Source organism: Panthera leo, chromosome A3 (genome assembly GCF_018350215.1).
Source record: "Panthera leo isolate Ple1 chromosome A3, P.leo_Ple1_pat1.1, whole genome shotgun sequence".
Classification (NCBI taxonomy): domain Eukaryota; kingdom Metazoa; phylum Chordata; class Mammalia; order Carnivora; family Felidae; genus Panthera; species Panthera leo.
In genome coordinates, this window is record NC_056681.1 from 63,984,628 (window position 1) to 64,002,298 (window position 17,671).

At 36.3% G+C, this 17,671-nt stretch overlaps 1 protein-coding gene across 3 annotated transcripts in view; it reads left to right on the top strand.

Moving 5' to 3' along the window:
- CAMKMT (calmodulin-lysine N-methyltransferase) overlaps positions 1-17,671 on the top strand; it is a 404,726-nt gene that overhangs the window by 24,712 nt on the left and 362,343 nt on the right. The window lies entirely within an intron of this gene.

Consider the following 17,671-nt stretch of genomic DNA (forward strand, 5'->3'; position numbering starts at 1 on the left):
AGAGAATTATCTAAATAATTATCATGTTGGGCTGCCTGGGTAGCTCAGTCAGTTAAGCGTCCGGCTTTGGCTCAGGTTATGATCTCAGGGTTCGTGAGTTCAAGCCCCGCGTCGGGCTCTGTGCCTACAGCGCAGAGCCTGGAGCCTGCTTCAGATTCTGCGTCTCTCTCTCTCTCTCTGCTCCTCCCCTGCACTCTGTCTCTCTCTGTCTCTCAAAAATAAATAAACGTTAAAAAAATTAAAAAAAAATAATTATCATGTCATGTGATGAAAGAAATCAGCCAATAATATATTTTTATCACCATGTTAAACAACATATGATGAAGAGCTGCGTACTCCTTCATGTGTGTTGCCTAGGATATTTCTCTTCAGATAGTGAATTATTTGTGTAATATGACCTTTTCAAATGTAAACATTGTACTCAGATACTTTTTTCTCAAAGGAAATTTTGTTGCTGTAACTTTTCTCTGAACTAAACTAATGAACTTTGCTAACAGTATTACTTTATCAGATGCGTTCTAATTTTACGTCTGCATAGAATTATGCCTGAGCAATACTCAGGCAATAATTTTGTTTTTATGCTCACCTATGGCAAGCTTTTCATAATATAGACAAATATTAATGTATTTTGTCACTAAGGAATCTAAAAGTATCCTAAAATTATCCAAAAATATTTAAATAATATGGGTTCCTTTTTCATAGATAGTGACAGGTTTGCCTTTTAGTTTCTACACGTTGGCACTTGCTGAATTCTTTCCCACTTAGGCATATCTCCATTTTACCGAGGGTTAGGACAAGGGATGCTAGTGGTGTTTGAGGAGACATTCTCCTTTTAATGTAAAATATCACTAAGTCAGGTTTATGCATATATAATTTAGGAACATGGGGGCGCCTGGGTGGCTCTGTCGGTTAAGCGTCCGACTTCGGCTCAGGTCACGATCTCGCGGTACGTGAGTTCGAGCCCCGCATCAGGCTCTGGGCTGACTGCTCAGAGCCTGGAGCCTGTTTCAGATTCTGTGTCTCCCTCTCTCTGACCCTCCCCCATTCATGCTCTGTCTCTCTCTGTCTCAAAAATAAATAAACGTTAAAAAAAAAAAAATTAAAAAAAAAATAATTTAGGAACATGGTCCTAAAATGTTAAATGTGGAATTTTTTGATTCAGTAATGTAAAACTTAAGTATTGTTTCTAGTATGAAATAGGGCCACTAGCTGGCAGCATCATGTAAAATAAAAATATTTTCATAAAGGTCTACGTTATTATTTTATGCACGAATGCCTGTCTTGTCCTCCTCTGACATTTTTTTCTCATCAACTTACTCCACACCGCCTTCATCCACCCCCAGTTGTTGCATTGACAAATGGAGAAATTGCATGCAAAAGGTACTTTTTTACTGATGTTGTATTGTTTGGTGGAAAGGTTTGAGTCTTTGAATGAGACCCACCTACGTTTGAATCTTGGCTCTGAAATTCATCTTGAGCAATTTACATTATGTCAATTTATATGAGTTTATATTATCTCTTAGAACCGGATATAATACATAGAAAGTGTATAACACATATTCCTCATAGTTGACGTTCAGGAAATGGAAGCAATTTATTAATTATTACTTGTGATGAGTACCTCTAGAACATCTTTCCATCTTTTTCTAATAATGAAGAGAATATTAAGGGTTGTTCTCATGTTTTAAAGTAAACTATTTTGATTGAACTAACAAGGTAGGAAAAAAATACATCAAATTACCAAAATAGCAATTTATTAAAAAGTCTTGTCACAAATGTTGTGTTAAAAATGTGAATATATTGCCAAGGGATGGAAGTGGTGACAAAAATAAGACCTATTAAAACATGTTTAGTGTAATTTTTATATTATCTTCCTATTTTAAAAGAAAAATCTGTACTGATATTTTACTTAATGATAAATTGGTAAAATCCTGTTATGGTAAAATGGATGTTGATTATATAATCTTTTATACAATCTTTGCCAAGGCTTAAAATGGTCAGTGACTGAAAAAGTGGTTTATCACTTGATGCCTCAAATGTTTGATTTTAACCTGATAGGGATATTAGGTTGAGTCTGTGACTAGAAAACCCAGCAGAGGGCGCCACAATCATAATTCTGTCTCACAGCACACTATAATTTGAATAAGTAACTTGAATAATAACCCTAAGTTTTCATCATGTAAACATATGAAGATGTAAGCTGAAGCATTTCCATTTGATTTATTTTTCATGTATTTAATATATTCAGCAATCCATCAATACAAAAAAGAAGATTTTCCTGAGTTATTTTTGAGTTAATTTTTTTGTCTTTTGTTTTCAATATCAGTTTAATTTTTGTACTTCTAGCTTTAAAAACAGGAATATTTTTGGTCTTGTTAATCTTGATAGAGATCAGAAGTTCTATATAAGAATATCTATTCCTAAATGACCACCATGGTAGTAAATACATTGATGGTACACTGAAAGATATTTAAAATAAGGAAAAAAGTTTCTAATACTGTGAGAGAACCAATAGATGGAATTATTCATTTGTTTCAGGAATAGTCCAGGTTAACAGAACTTCCAAATAATAGAAAAAATGACTAACATATTTTAAAGGTATAAAAACCTGATATGTGTATATGTATAAAATGTGTGTGTGTGTGTGTGTGTGTGTGTATACAAAATATATTCATGGCTTAATGGAACCATTAATCTCCATTTTAAGTTAATTTTTAAAACCAAGTAATGATTTTATTGTAAATTTTCAAAGATGACAGGATCAGTCTTCGTTCCTGAATTTGTTCTCTAATAAAAAAGATATGGAAATGTCTTTAATTTTGGAAAACAAATGAAATTTCTGGGTAGTTCCTTATTTCCTGAAAGATTAGAAAAAAAATTCTATTTACCTTTATTAGTTACAAGTGTTTTGTGTTTCTAAATGTGTGACCTGTGAAGTGTTTTATATTTTTGTGATATCCTCTCAGAGTTTGAATTCCTTTGAATGCTGTAGGAAAAAATTAAAAATGAATCTCACACAGTCATCTTGGCATAATGATTCACTGCCCCAGAGAATATATTTGCTATTGTGGAGAACACATTATTTTGAAAGTCAAGCTCCCTTTCTGCTTTCCTCTATTTTGGGATAGGTATGTGTATTTCATTCTTTGGGTCTACTACTTGAGGACCTATTTCCTTTTCAAGTATCAAAGCTGCCCTGTGGAGGGGTTATGTCTGCTATCGATTCCTCATGCCTGGAAAGAGATGCCATCATGCTACCTAGGGAAAAGTATAGGCTGGCATCCTTTACCTCAGGTGGGGTACTGGCTGCTTCTGTGTTTCATGTAACATGTCGCTTGAATACGTTGGGTAACAAGAGTACCCTGCCAAGCACTGGAGCAGATCACTTGCTTCTGTTTTCCCTGTGGGCAGAGTCTCCTTTCTAGCAAGTCCCTGACCTGTAATCAAAGAAGTCCCACTATACCGTCTCTTCCAAACCCACTTCTCTTTCTCCAAAGTCATCTCTTTCCTCTACTAAAACTAATTTTTTAAGAATGTGATCCTCTCCAAGGCTTAATTGATTCAAATTTGGTTGTCATATTACATAATATAACTATTTGGTATTTGTAAAGTCTCATCAGTGCTTGGGGATATAATAGCTTCATTTTTTACTTTTTTAGCACATCATCCTTCATTTGGCAGCTTGAATAGATGAGGTAATAATACTTTTCATACAATTTATTGTGCATGATATATGCAATATAATATGTATAAGCTTTTAACGGATAGGAAATCAATAATAATATATCCCTACAGTAACCTTGTGTGGCTCAGGATCTTTGGCTAACACTGCAGCTTAAATTGGGAGAATGTATTGGTAAGACCCCTTCTACCATTCTTTGAAAATTTTTTTTTTCTCCTGGCTGGGCTACATGACATGGTGGTTGGTATACCATAGTCTCCCGGGGAAATTTGTAGACCCTCTGCCTTATATACTCTCACATTTGACGATAGTAATTTTTTCCCCCAGTGAATCTCAGGGCTGATCTGGATTTTTAATATACACAGCTATAGTCTCTTGCTTTTAGATCCTTCCTGGTGGTCTGATAGTGGGACCTGTTTTATTAGGTATCCAAAACTGATCTCTTTCAGTTTAGTAATAATTACTACCTGAGGAAATACTCTTACTAGAAAATGAAAATATTTGGGGTGCCTGGGTGGCTCAGTCGGTTAAGTCTCTGCCTCTCCTCCACTCATGCTCTGTCTCTCTCTTTCTCTGACCCTCCCCTGCTTGTGCTGTGTCTCTCTCAAAAATAAATAAACATTAAAAAAAAGAAAATATTTTGTATTTTAACTGCATTTGGGAAACCAAGAGAAGGTAACCATCTCTAAGGAAATATAGTCCCAATTTTTAGGTTTTTTTCATTCTTTTGTGTTACATAGTTAGGGTCTGTAATATTGGTGGAATTATCAAAGCTTCAGGAATATCAGCTTGGATTTAAAAATTTTTTCTTCATTCAAATAAAGGTATGTGTGTGCATTCACATGCACGTGTACGTATGTGTACAGGTGTATAATACCTATGTGTAGTTATATGTGTGTGTTTATATATGTGCGTGTGTATAGAATGTATACTTGGTAAGATAGTTTGCTTAAAAATAAGAAATTTGGGGGGCGCCTGGGTGGCTCAGTGGGTTAAGCATCCAACTCTTGGTTTTGGCTCAGGTTGCAAACTCATGGTTCATGGGTTCAAGCCCCACATCGGGCTCTGTGCTGATGGCACAGAGCCTGCTTGGGATTCTGTCTCCCTCTCTTTCTCTGCCTCTCCCCTGCTCGCCCTCTATCTCTCTCTCTCTCTCATAAATAAACTTAAAAAAATTTTTGAGCTTTTATAGGTAATTGCTCTATTTTTAACTTAGTGGGTTCATGGAAGGATCATGGAATATGAAGTTCAGGTTGTAGTTCTGCCATTTACTAACTATGTGATCATAGGTGAGTTAACAAATCTGAGTTCCTTATTATGATTGGGTAAGGAACAATAGCTTCTAGTGTGGTGGACATAGTGTTAGGTAATGTGAAAGCACTATGTAAACTGTAAAGTATGTGTGTTCCTAACATGTGTGTGTTCGTTTTTATTGTTAGTATTCATATCATTTGTCTCAACCTTTGCAATATTTTAATATTGTAAAATAACACAAGTTAGGAAATATTTTTGGTGTGTGCCATCCTGTTTTCATATTTTGCATTATTTTGTTATGTGAAAACACAGTGCAAAGCTACATAATTAAAACAGTGAGTATCAGTGCAGAAATACACATATAAAGCTGTGTTTTAGAAAAGAGAGTTCAGAAAGATATAAATATATGCGATTTATCATACGATGAAGATGGAGTGTCAGTAAGAAAGGAAACGATGATTCTTCAATAAATGGTGTTGGGAAGCATTGTTTAAAAATTTAGAAAAAATATCAAAACTGAATCTCTCCTTTATGTTATGTACTGATACAAATTTAAGCTGGATTAAATATTTAATTAAAAATCCTAGCGCTCCACTTTGAGATATTTCAGATGAATAATTTAATAATAAAAAAAAGGACGGGCCTTCGAATAGTGACCCAAACCCCATGAATTTAAAGATGAATATATTGACTAAATCAAGATTTTAAAAGTAACTTTATTCAAAAAGCATCAAAAAAGTTGAAAGACAAGTGACAAACTGGTATTATTTGTGACATATATGCAGACAAAGATGTATTTCCTTTATTGAGTGAAGAACTCCCACAAAGCAATAGCAAAAACAGACTGCAGATCCATATGAAAAGGGGAGAACATAGCCAAAGATTAGGACAAGTTATTTCACACATACCCACAAAAACAAAAACAAAAACACCCCCAAAACCAATGCTCTATAAACACATCAAATAATTACTTTACCAGAAATGAAGTAATGAAACAATTAAAACAGTGAAATAAAATTTTTGTTTATCAAATTGGCAAAGATGAGAGGAGATAGGCAATAACCAGTGAATTATAGGGAAATGGGCCTTTTCAACTGCTATTGGTTGGAGGGTAAATGATTCTACTTTTAGAGGTGATCTGCCAATATCTTTTATAATTTTAAGTATCCGTATCATTTTGACTAATAATTGCTTTTCTAAAAACTGATGAAACCATTATGCAAGCCTGGAATGTAAGAGAGTTCATTGTAGCACAAAGAACAACTGGAAAAAGCATAAAACTTTAATTTTAGATGACTGGTTGATTATGGATAATCCATGGACATAAAATATTATGTAGCTGTTCAAGATTTTTAAATCATATTAGGTTAAAAAAATCACTTTAGGGAATATGATCTTCTGTAAAATACATAGATATCCATTAATTATGTGTGTATGTATGTATATGCATAGAACTATGTCGTAATGCCCCTCATGTTTTGTTGGGGCATTAGGGTTATGGTTGATTACTACTTTCTTCTTTATCCTTTCCAGTACTAATGGATTTTTTTATGACACATGTTTATTAGTTTTATAACTGGAATAAACAATGTTCTTTTCATTTTGAAAAAGCGTAGATATTCTTTAACTTCCAAATTGAGTATTACTATTTTTGACAGAAAGCTGTGATAAAATCTTGAATTGCTAAGTACAGCACTGTGGAAAAAAAAGGAGCAATTCATTTTACCAGTGAAAAAAATATAAAATATTTTGTTTTAAAATTGCACTTTTCTCTAGGGAGCTCACAGCATGTTCCACATTAATTGTCTTCATCTCCCAATGGACTTACGAGATGATAAATCAGAGATCAAATCATCCTCTCCCTGTATTAGGTTGGGGGGAGTACCAAAGAGGCTTAAGAGCTCAGGTGGTGGCAGAATATTGAGCTTGGGCATTGATAATTTTAAGTTTTGTTAAAAAATAAATTTTAAGTTTTAGTGCATTACATGGTTATTATGTGTGGGTAATGGTCAGGGGCCCCTAGACTGTGGTAGGCCCCGTGTCAGTGGGGAGCTGGTGATAGGCCACACTGACATTAGGTTTGGCTCCTAGCCCTTCTTGAGAATCACAGTGTTCATGTACTATGTAGTCTTTGTGGGAGAGAGGTTTTTTGTTTCTTGTTTTTTTTAATAATGTTTATTTTGAGAGAGCGAGAGCAAGCGCACATGCAAGCAGGAGAGGGACAGAGAGAGAATCCCATGCAGGGGATTCCCAAGCCCTGATGTAGGCCTTGATATCATGTCTGTAGATCATGACCTGAGCCGAAATTAAGAAGTCAGATGCTTAACTGACTGAGCCACCCAGGTGCCCCTAAGAAAAATTTTTTTTTATTTGAAATAAAAAATTACAGAGTTGAAATGATTCTTAATAGTAGGTGCTGCTATCATGAGAAAAGAGTGAAATAAACCCTGTAATCCTTTCTAGACTCACCAATGTGTGTTATGCTTCGTGACCGCAGTAACACTGGAGCATAGTTCACATCATTGCCATAAACCTGCTAGTTTTTCAAACCTCCTTTAAGTAGTTGCAGGGATGTTCCTAATTTAAGTGCCTCCAAGTTTTAGCAGAAGAGACATATGCCAAACAAGTCTTTTTTTTCTTCCCTCCTCTGAGCAAATGCTGAGTAATACCACTTCTTTCTTCATCTTCTTTTAAATAGCTACCATTTTTTTTGCACCCTCCCCCTCCCTCCCCCCCCCCCCCCCGGGATTTATCAGGAGCTTTGTGAATATTATTCCCATTTAGTTCTCTTTATGTGACAAGGGATGAGGAAACTGATACTCAGATAAAGATAACTTGCTTAAAAATTAATATTTATGAGGTTGTTACACAGGAATTTAGAGCTATTCTGTATTTCTTGAAGGTAGCATTTCTCCAAAGTGGCGAGGAATGAATTTTAAAAGTTCACGGTGGGAATTGGAACTAAAAGTGGTAACTTGGAGTGCTAGAAAATAACTTTGGCAAATGGAAAAGAATTCTGTCCAATGGATTGTATCTCAGAGGAGACTGATTAAAGGTCACTGGAAATGGGCTCTGTAGGGTTCCTGCAAGGTAGTTGACAATCTAATGGAGCGGGGATTTGGGGAGTGAGGATGGGGCAAGAGAATGCATTTTCTTTTAATAGTCTGAAACCTAATGTGGGTTTTGTTTTATGTCAGGGTTTTTTGTTTTTTGTTTTTTTTTTCTCCTTTTTGGGAAGTCCTGCTTTTTGCACAGTAATATAATAGTAGCAGTGATTTGTGTTTTTACATAGCCCTTTCTCTGAGGTACTCAAGTGTTTCTCAAGCTTAGGGCTATAATGATATTTAAAAATTGCTTAACAGAAACAGAAGTCACACAGAAAGCTTGACAGAAAGGATATTCTTGTTTTTACCGAAGTTGTTTGGATTGTGGCCAGCCTTTCCACAGGGAATTATGGATATTTGGATACTTGTGTGGCCTGTGTATGTTGTATCCCTCGATGAATGCTTGATGTGGACAAAATATTTGGTGATTCAATGAATTTAGTGTCTGTATATATGTATCTCATTTTTCTTATGTTCTTCCCTCTCACCCTTCACTGCCCCCCCCCCCTCCGCCCCCCGCCGCCTTTCCCTGCATCTGACTATTTGTCTTTTATCCCGGGGAGGTGGGGATGGTCCATGGAAGGAATGAGGAAAAGTTTCAGATTGTTCTGTATATGGGCTGAAAAATATGGATATATTCTGTGTGTTGTAGATGCCCCCCATGCTCACAATCTGCCAACTCTATTATGTTGGATCAGGTCGAGTCTTTGTTCCTGGTGGTAAATTCATGGTGTGTTTGAAGCTTTGGCCCATCCATGTTGTTGGAGGCCAGACTTCTGTGTCATGGCCATTTACCAGGGGTCCCTTAGTTTCTGACTGAAAGGTGTGGTGGAATCCAGAATCACAACTTAAATGAAGTATCATTTTTGATAGTGTGATAGTCAACGGGTGGAAAAAAAAAACCCAGTATTTTGATTAATCGTGGATTTTGTTTTCATTTTAATATTTGATAACCCCATCAGAGCTTCGTGGGGATTGGTTGGACTGTCATTACCTACAACTGAGAACTCCTCTGCTTGTGCCTGTCCCCTGATCCTTTTGAGGAGAAACGAGAACAACAAGAAGGGGAGATTGATTCACATTGCTCTGTTCGATCTTTCTCAAGTCCTACAGGTTTGCAGTTCCTGTGCTACGATTGAGCACTCAACTTTGTATCACACTGTATTAATTCTTTGTTAGTCTTTTTCTCCCCGAATAAAGTTTGACCCCCTAGATTGCAGGACCATGTCTTCTACTTCTGCCGCATTCATAAAACCATGTCCTCTCTGGTTAAGGATGGTAGTCCCAGTCTACGCGACAAAAGGATTTTCAGCTAACTTGAGTGCTTTACCTCTCTTGATTAAATGACACGAAGGCAACATGCAGTCTCTAGCAGTTTTTCTTTTTTTCCCCTCACCCATCTGTTGTCATTCCACACTGCCGCTGATTGTGTACCTCTTAAATACAAAACAAAAATCTTAGGAAACAATTCTAACTCTTCCTATCATAAGACAACTCTCGACTTCCTTTTTACCCCCTTTCCTTCTAATTCTCTGTTATAGTCTGAAGAAATAGCCTGGCAAGGCAGGATTTTCCTTGGACTGTGTGAGCCTGGGTAGGCAGAGGGGAGGAGACTGAAGCAGACTGGTTTCTGTTAGGTAGGGTGACTGTACAGCCTGGTTTGTCTGGCAGGGTCCCAGTTTACGCCTGTTGTTCTTAGCCTAATTATTTTTTTGGTAAAGTTTATTTTATTTATTTTGAGAGAGGCAGAGAGTACCTCAAGGGAAGGGCAGAGAGAGGGGGGAGAGAGAGAATCCCGAGCAGGCTCCGCACGGTCAGTGCAGAGCCCGACACGGGGCTCGAACTCATGAACTGCGAGATCATGACCTCAGCCGAAACCAAGAGTCAGACACTCAACTGACTGAGCCACCCAGGTACCCCTCTCAGCCTAATTATTAACACAGCTCTTTTCACTCCCAGAAGTGCGTTGGTTTGGATGATAAATTATTCGCCCATTTTTAGAAGACAGAGAAAGATCGGAAACTTACATTAATTACTAATGTCCAGTCATACCTCTTTATTCCACCATAGTGACTTGTACAAGGTCTGGCTCAAGTGGTATTCAAAAAGTATGCATTGAATCATTTGAATCCTTAGTCACATTCACATGAATTCATTCATTCTATGCAAGTGTATTTATATTTGATACACTATTATATCTAACACAGAAGTAAATCTGATACGCTATTCTATCTAACACAGAGGTAAATCTGGGTCTCAATTTTAGAGGGCATATACTACAAGCCCCATAAACTCTAGAAATTGAATTCAGAACACATACCTGTTTTGATGAGCTGAAAAAATTAGCTAAATGAAAAAAATGAATTACTATCAAGATTTGACAATAGGAAAATTCACAGAGAGTTTTCTCTTAGAGAAACATAATGATCTAGAGGTCTGAGTTTGTGCTCACGTGGTAATGATTATCTGGAACTGAGCACATTCTCCATTTTGTACCCTCACCACTCCACCCATGTATGTGTGAATTCGCAACTTCTCTTACGTATTCTGTACCCGGAGAACTTTAAGCCATGTTTGTTTTTGTGTATTTTTCAGATTGTTTCGTTACCTACTTAAGAATCAGTTCTGATTAGTCAACTTGTTTGTCAAAGCTAATTAAATACTTGTAAAGTCTTTTGGGATAAGTCTTTTTAAAAAATTATCTGAGTATAGTTGACACACAGTGTTACATTAGTTTCAGGTGCACAGTAGCGATTCCACAAGTTTATACATTTGGCTATACTCACCGCAAGTGTAGCTACCATCTGTCACCATACAACCCTATTAAGTATCATTGACTATATTCCTTATGCTGTGCCTTTTATTCCTGTGATGGACATAATAAGCCTTTTTGAATTCAACAGGTTAATCATTCATCTCTGGGAAATATTTTTTGCCCATACTATCTAAGAATGACAACTCTTATACAAATACTTCTGTTGTTCTATTTAGTAAAGGCGATATTGTTTAAAATTTCTTTCAACATCCAGTCTCTTTAAGGAAACACATTTTTGAAGCTTACTCATTTGAGTTAAAATTGTAAAATATATTAAAAAATGAAATTGAAAACTCACATAGAGCTACAGGAGAAATTTTAAATATTTGTGAATGTATGTTGTGTGTGTGTACATGAATGTGTGTTTATGTGTATATGTAAAATACATAGTTAACTTTATCTTCACTTGCCTTTTCTTGTTTATAGATTGGAAAAGAAAGAGCAATCTCAGCAAGTGTTTGTATTAAGGGCCTATTATGTGCTCTCCTGCATTTTCACTTCTCAAATGGTTTCTCAACTTTGAACTACTACAAAGGAATAAAACATTCTTCTCCACATGTTGAAGAAACTACTGTGTATTAAAATATGGATAAATATCTCAGTGTCTGATGCATCCAGGTCCTTGGATGATCTGTGAATAATGTCTTAAATCTCACCAGCAGACATCTTTTTAAAAATAATTTAAAAGAGCTACATTGCTTCATCAATGAAGGATTGAGCCTGATAGCAGTTTTTAGAATATCGGTGAGAATATGGCTTGACTTACTCTAACTACATTAAATCTAACGGTGTGAACATATTGTATCAGGACACAAGATATTTGTCTATTTTTAAAGCTTCGTATATTCTCAGTTAAAGTTATTCATATGTAGACCATCAACTTCATGTTTATGAAGTCTTTTTTGATGCCTTCTGACCTGCTGTCCTCTCTAGGCCTGCTACAGACCTTTCATCCTGAACGCTCCCTTCACGATTATCCTGGGGATTGTCTTCACCTCTTTTTTGTTGGATCTCATTTCCCAAATCCCATGGCTTCCTCTTTGTTTACTCCGATCATTTTGAAGATTATAAACTCTATTTATAATAGAAAGTAAAGGAGAAAGAAAAGGAAGTAATTTTTGAGAACTTGGGATACTTTGGTTGGATATGACTATTTGAAATAGTTCCTTTTTCACAGTTTTACAGCTACAGTATGTTGTAGTTTCAAGTGTTGCATTTTAAAAGTTTAATATTATTCTAAAATTCTTTATCTTTTTAAGAAATCTGTTCTCTCTCAAATTTGACAGAATCTTCTTTATTCAGTGTTCTAAAAACCTTGGTGTGGCTCTGTTTTTAAACATCGTGTTGAACATTTGACAGACATTTTCAATTTAGAAAGTCATGGTTTTTCGGCTCCAGGAAATTTTCTTGAATTATTTCTTCTTTTAAAAAAAAAATGTGTGTTTTTGAGAGAGAGAAAGAGAGTGTGTGTGCACACACGCACAAGTTGGGGAGAGGCGGAGAAAGAAGGAGAGAGAGAGAATCCCAAGCAAGCTCCATGCTGTCAGCACAGAGTGCGATGCGGGGCTCAAACTCACGAGCTGTGAGATCATGACCTGAGCCAAAATCAAGAGTTGGATGCTTAACCAACTGAGTCACTCAGGCACCCCTTGAATTATTTCTTTAATGATTTCCTTCCTTTTGTTTTCACTGATGTTTTTCCAGACCTTCCATTTCCTGGACAGGTTCTCAAAATTATCTTTTCATCTTCTGTCGTGTGTGTATATATACGTGTTTTAATGCTTTTTTTATTTTTGAGAGAGATGGAGAGACAGAGTACGAGTGGGGGAGGGGCAGAGAGAGAGGGAGACACAGAACCCGAAGCAGGCTCCAGGCTCCGAGCTGTCAGCACAGAGCCCGACGCGGGGCTCGAACCCACGAACTGCGAGATCATGATGACCTCAGCCAAAGTCAGATGCTAAACTGACTGAGCCACCCAGGCACCCCTTCTGTTTGCGTATTTTTGTCTTTTTTCTTTACTCTCAGGGATATTTCTATAACTGTATCTTTCAACCTTTCTGTTAAATTTTTCATTTCTAATTTTTATACTTTGTAATGACCTTTTTCTTCTTAGTCCTCCCCCTTCCCCCATTGCATTCTTTTCATATTTCTTGATTGCTTCTCTTAGTTTCTCAGTTTTTAAAATATATTACTGGAAGTTCTTTTTTTTTTTTTTTTTTTTCCTCTTTTAATTGTCTCTGTTTCCTTCAAGTTACTTTTTCCATTTGTTTTCTTTGGCCTCTGTCTTTCATAATAGAGGCCATCATCAAATATCTGGTGATCTTTAAGAGTTGTACTACACAACTAATTGGGTACTACTGTGATGCCATAGCTTGTTGGTTTTTTTTTTTTTTTAAGAATTTATTTTTAAGTAATCTCTATACCCTACGTGGGGTTTGAACCCACAACCCCAAGATCAAGAGTTGCACACTCTGTTGACTGAGCCAGCCAGGTGCCCTCCTCCTTGTTTGTTGGTTATGGGTTTAACTATGGGATGATCTGGCTGGGCCGTTTCGTAGGGAACTCCGGATGTCTGTATGTTTAGGTGTTGTCTTTTAAGCTGATCTGTTTCCCAGAGAACCCTCTTTTGAGTCTGCTGCCTTGGAGAGTGTGTGTACCTTAGCAGCTAACATGTTAGGAGTTGGGTGGGAAGAAGAGTCTCAACATTCAGTTACTCAGTCTCCCTTTAAAAAATATTTTACCTTACCCTCCCCCCCCCATACCCTCCCTCTACTGTGCTAATGCCCTACAGTCCAGAGACTCTCACATTTATACTCTAGATAAGATTTCAAGGTCTAACTGTCTTGTGAATACATTTCCGACAGATCCTGTATTTCACTTATTCTTCCCTCCATTCACAGAATGGCTTTTCTCCCTGCGATTAAGGATTCAGCTTTTTGCTGTCAACTTCGTGTGCCTTTATGAACCCTTGTTTTATTTTCAAATCTACTTATTTTGTAGGTGGGGTATCAGGAAGCGTGTGGAAGCTAATATGTAGATTCACTCTGATATCTTTAGCCACCATTTTTAACACATATACATATAAACACATGCCTACATACATCAATCTCACATAAATGCTGTAACAGCTTAACAATAACAATAAAATTTTTAAAACTTCGTATCAGTAGGCCACATATGGTTCTTGTCAAATCTGCACTAGAAATATATTTCCAGCTTAAATGCATTGAGATGAATCACCAAGCTTTGCATAATCTTTGTAGAGATTGTTTTCTCTTTTATTTCTGAATTACTCTTCAGCCTTCAAGATTCAACTCCTATGTCGCTCACTTCCTCTGTAAATCCTTTCCTGACTCTCCTTAGCTATAGTTCAGTGGTCTTTCTTGTGTTTACCTGCAGACTTAAATGAAAAAATATACCATTAAAATATATGACATTGTATCCTAATTGTGTCTAAATCACTCACTAGATTGTAAACTCCTAGAAAGCAGGACTGATGTTTTATGTTTTGTTCTGTATGTACAGTGCCTGGCATATAGTGAACAACCAGTAAATGCTTTGGGGGGTGGTTCAGTCGGTTGAGCATCCAACTCTTGATTTCGGCTCAGGTCATGATCTCAGGGTTTGTGAGTTTGAGCTCCAGGGCAGAGCCACCTTGGGCTTCTCCCCCCCCCCCCCCCCCCCCCCCCTGCCCTTTATTCTGTCTCTCTCTCTCAAAATAAATAAATAAGCTTAAAAAATCTTTAAAAAATAAAATGCTGTGTGGATTAGGGAATTTAATATTTTAAAAAAAGAGAAACCACACTTTAAATAAATTAGGATATGATTATTGTATAAAATGTTCACTGTACAAAATAATTTACTTTGGGGTTGCTTTAAATAGCCCTTGTCTTTGGTGCATTTGAAATTTCATTACATGTTTTGTTTTGTTTTTTTGAGGAACACATTTTGGTGTAGTATTCCTTTTGCATATATGTGTACATATGTATACATTCTATATTGTTCTTCCTTAGTAGGGATGTTACTTATATTTGAAGAGAAATAAATGTTATTTTGTTACACATTAGTGATATTTTTCCCTCCAAATTCCCTTTGCTGGCTGAGCGCTAAGTGGCTATTCTCCTAGCTTTCTGATGAGTAGTGCAATAGATTTTAAGCAGCTAGTTCTAAAATACATTCAAAAGCATGTCCTATTCCTCATGAATTGCTCTTTCTTTGCTTAAATTTCCCATTCGGACCACCAGCAATCCCTTAAGTACTTTCCCCACCAGCTAATGCTAGCTTTTAAAAATCTACTTAATGTTACTCCTTTCTTTCTCTTTGTTGCCTCTGTCACTTAATATACCTCTATGCCTGCCTGATATTTTCCTTTTCAAGGTCTTTGTATGCTTTTAGGATGATCTTTCCTAGTCCCTTTTTCTACTGTCTTAGATGCTTTGATTCTGCTGTTTCTCCATGGCGAAGAGCTTAGTAGAGGGAGGAAGTGACTATTATGGGTGACTTTTTTTTTAAGTTGTTATGTACAGTACTAAAGAAGATACAAACACTGGTGGTTACTATGTAACTACTGTTCCAAAAGGGATTTTAATAAACTTTCAGAGCCATTTGTGGAGACAAAAAAAAAATTTTTTTTTAATGTTTATTTTATTTTTGAGAGAGCGCGTGAGTGGGGGAGGGACAGAGTGAGAGGGAAACAGAGGATCCGAAGTGGGCTCCGTGCTGACAACAGACAGCCTGATGCTGGGCTGGAGCTTACAAACCATGAGACCATGACCTGAGTCAAAGTTGGACGCGTAACTGACTGAGCCACCTAAGCACCCTGAGACAAAACTTAAAAAATTTTTTTAAAAACATTTTAATCATTTTTGAAGGAGAGAGAGAGAGAGAGCATGAGTAGGGAAGAGCAGAGGGAGAGAGAGGGACACAGAATTCAAAGCAGGCTCCAAGCTCTGAGCTGTCAGCACAGAGCCCGATGCAGGGCTCGAACTCACAAACTGCGAGACCATGACCTGGGCCGAAGTCGGACGCCCAACCGACTGAGCCACCCAGGCGCCGAGACAAAACTTTTAAAATGAGACTTGTTTAAATTTTTTAGAGAAGGAAAAAACAATTGAACATTAATATTTGGCAATTGTCAAAGTTGAATGATAGGTAAATGGGAGTTCATTATTTCATATTCCCTTTATTTTTGTGTATATAGACTCTTTTATACATACAAGATTTCTAAAAAAATGGAAGTATCATTTTTTATTCCTTTTGACCCAGCAATCCCACTTTTTGGTATCTGTCCTCTAGTATATCAGGACACATGTACATGGGTATTGATGAGCATTATTTGGATTGGAAACAGTCTGATGAGTCTGATAATTAATGAAATTATTGGATAAATTATGGTGTATCTATACAATGGATTATTATGCAAAAATTAAAAAGGATGAATTGAGTTATATGCTATATACTTTGGAGGGATGTCTGAGATGTGTTGTTAAGTGCATTGAATAATGTATATAATGTCATTTCATTTTTATAAAAAGAAACTGGTAATATTACAAAAAGCTGTGAAAGCATATATAGCAAATTATCAGTTTTGGTTATTTTAGTAAAGTGGGACCTGAGGGAATGAGGTAGAGGAAAAATTAGCCTTTTGTCTATCATTATGTGTATTGTTTGATTTATTTCAAGTATGTGTTACTTTTGGGAGAAATGTAGTAAAAATTTTTAAAATAAATATAAAAATAAAATATTTTCAAACTGAGTGTCAGTTCATCCATGATAATAAAAACTCATTTTTTAAGTTTTAAAGAGAAGTGGAAAGTGATGTGCATAGGAAACTAAATGGTACATTAGATCAGTTTGCCTTCAGAAGGAAAAATAAATTGATACTTGTGTCTATATATTGAACTCTGACCTTATACCCAGATTTCCAACAGAAATTTCCTGGTGACAATTAGAAACAAGACTTTGACCTTCTCTATATTAATTCAGTAGACCTCCTGCACCCGTTCAACTGTACCTGAAATTAAAGCCTTTTTTTTGTTATGATTTTGAACTATTCTATTTCATAAATAAAGATGTCCCATTAAAAATTTTTTTTTTCATGTTTATTTATTGATTTTGAGAGAGAGAGAGAGAGACAAAGAGCACGAGCAGGGGAGGGGCAGAGAATTCCAAGCAGGCTTCGCCTTGTCAGTACAGATCCTGGTAAGGGGCTCATTCTCACGAGCCATGAGATCATGACCTGATTACCTGAGCCGAAATCAAGAGTCAAAACGCTTAACCGACTGAGCCACTGTGGTGCCCCAAGATGTCCCATTTTTAAGAGGCCACATTTAACTTAGAACTAGGGTACCTAGTTATATCAGTTAGGGTTCTTTGATCGCAAGCAAAAATCCCCTGACTTTGGCTAACTTAGGTAAGAAGAAATGTATTAGAAGGATACTAAGCAGTAATAGAATTTAAGTTTCACTTGACAATTGGACATTTTGCTTTATGATTTAGTATGCCTCTAATTATATTTCCTGCTTTTAATTAGAGCATTGCATTGAAAGTTCCTAGCCAGACACTTTTTTTTGGATTAAATTTAGTTAAGTCCTAAAAAATTTGTCATTATTTAAAAGGGAACTTATATAGAATCCATTGTTTAAATTGTTCTCTAGTAAATGGTGAGTTTGGGATTATAATTAGTTTCATTTATTATAAGAGGTATAACCATTCAAATACAGATAGTCTCAACCTATATATGTTATTTTAGAATGTCATCTTTGAGTTTCTCTTAAATGTCATATCTGTGTGTGTGTGGGGGGGGGGGACATAGTT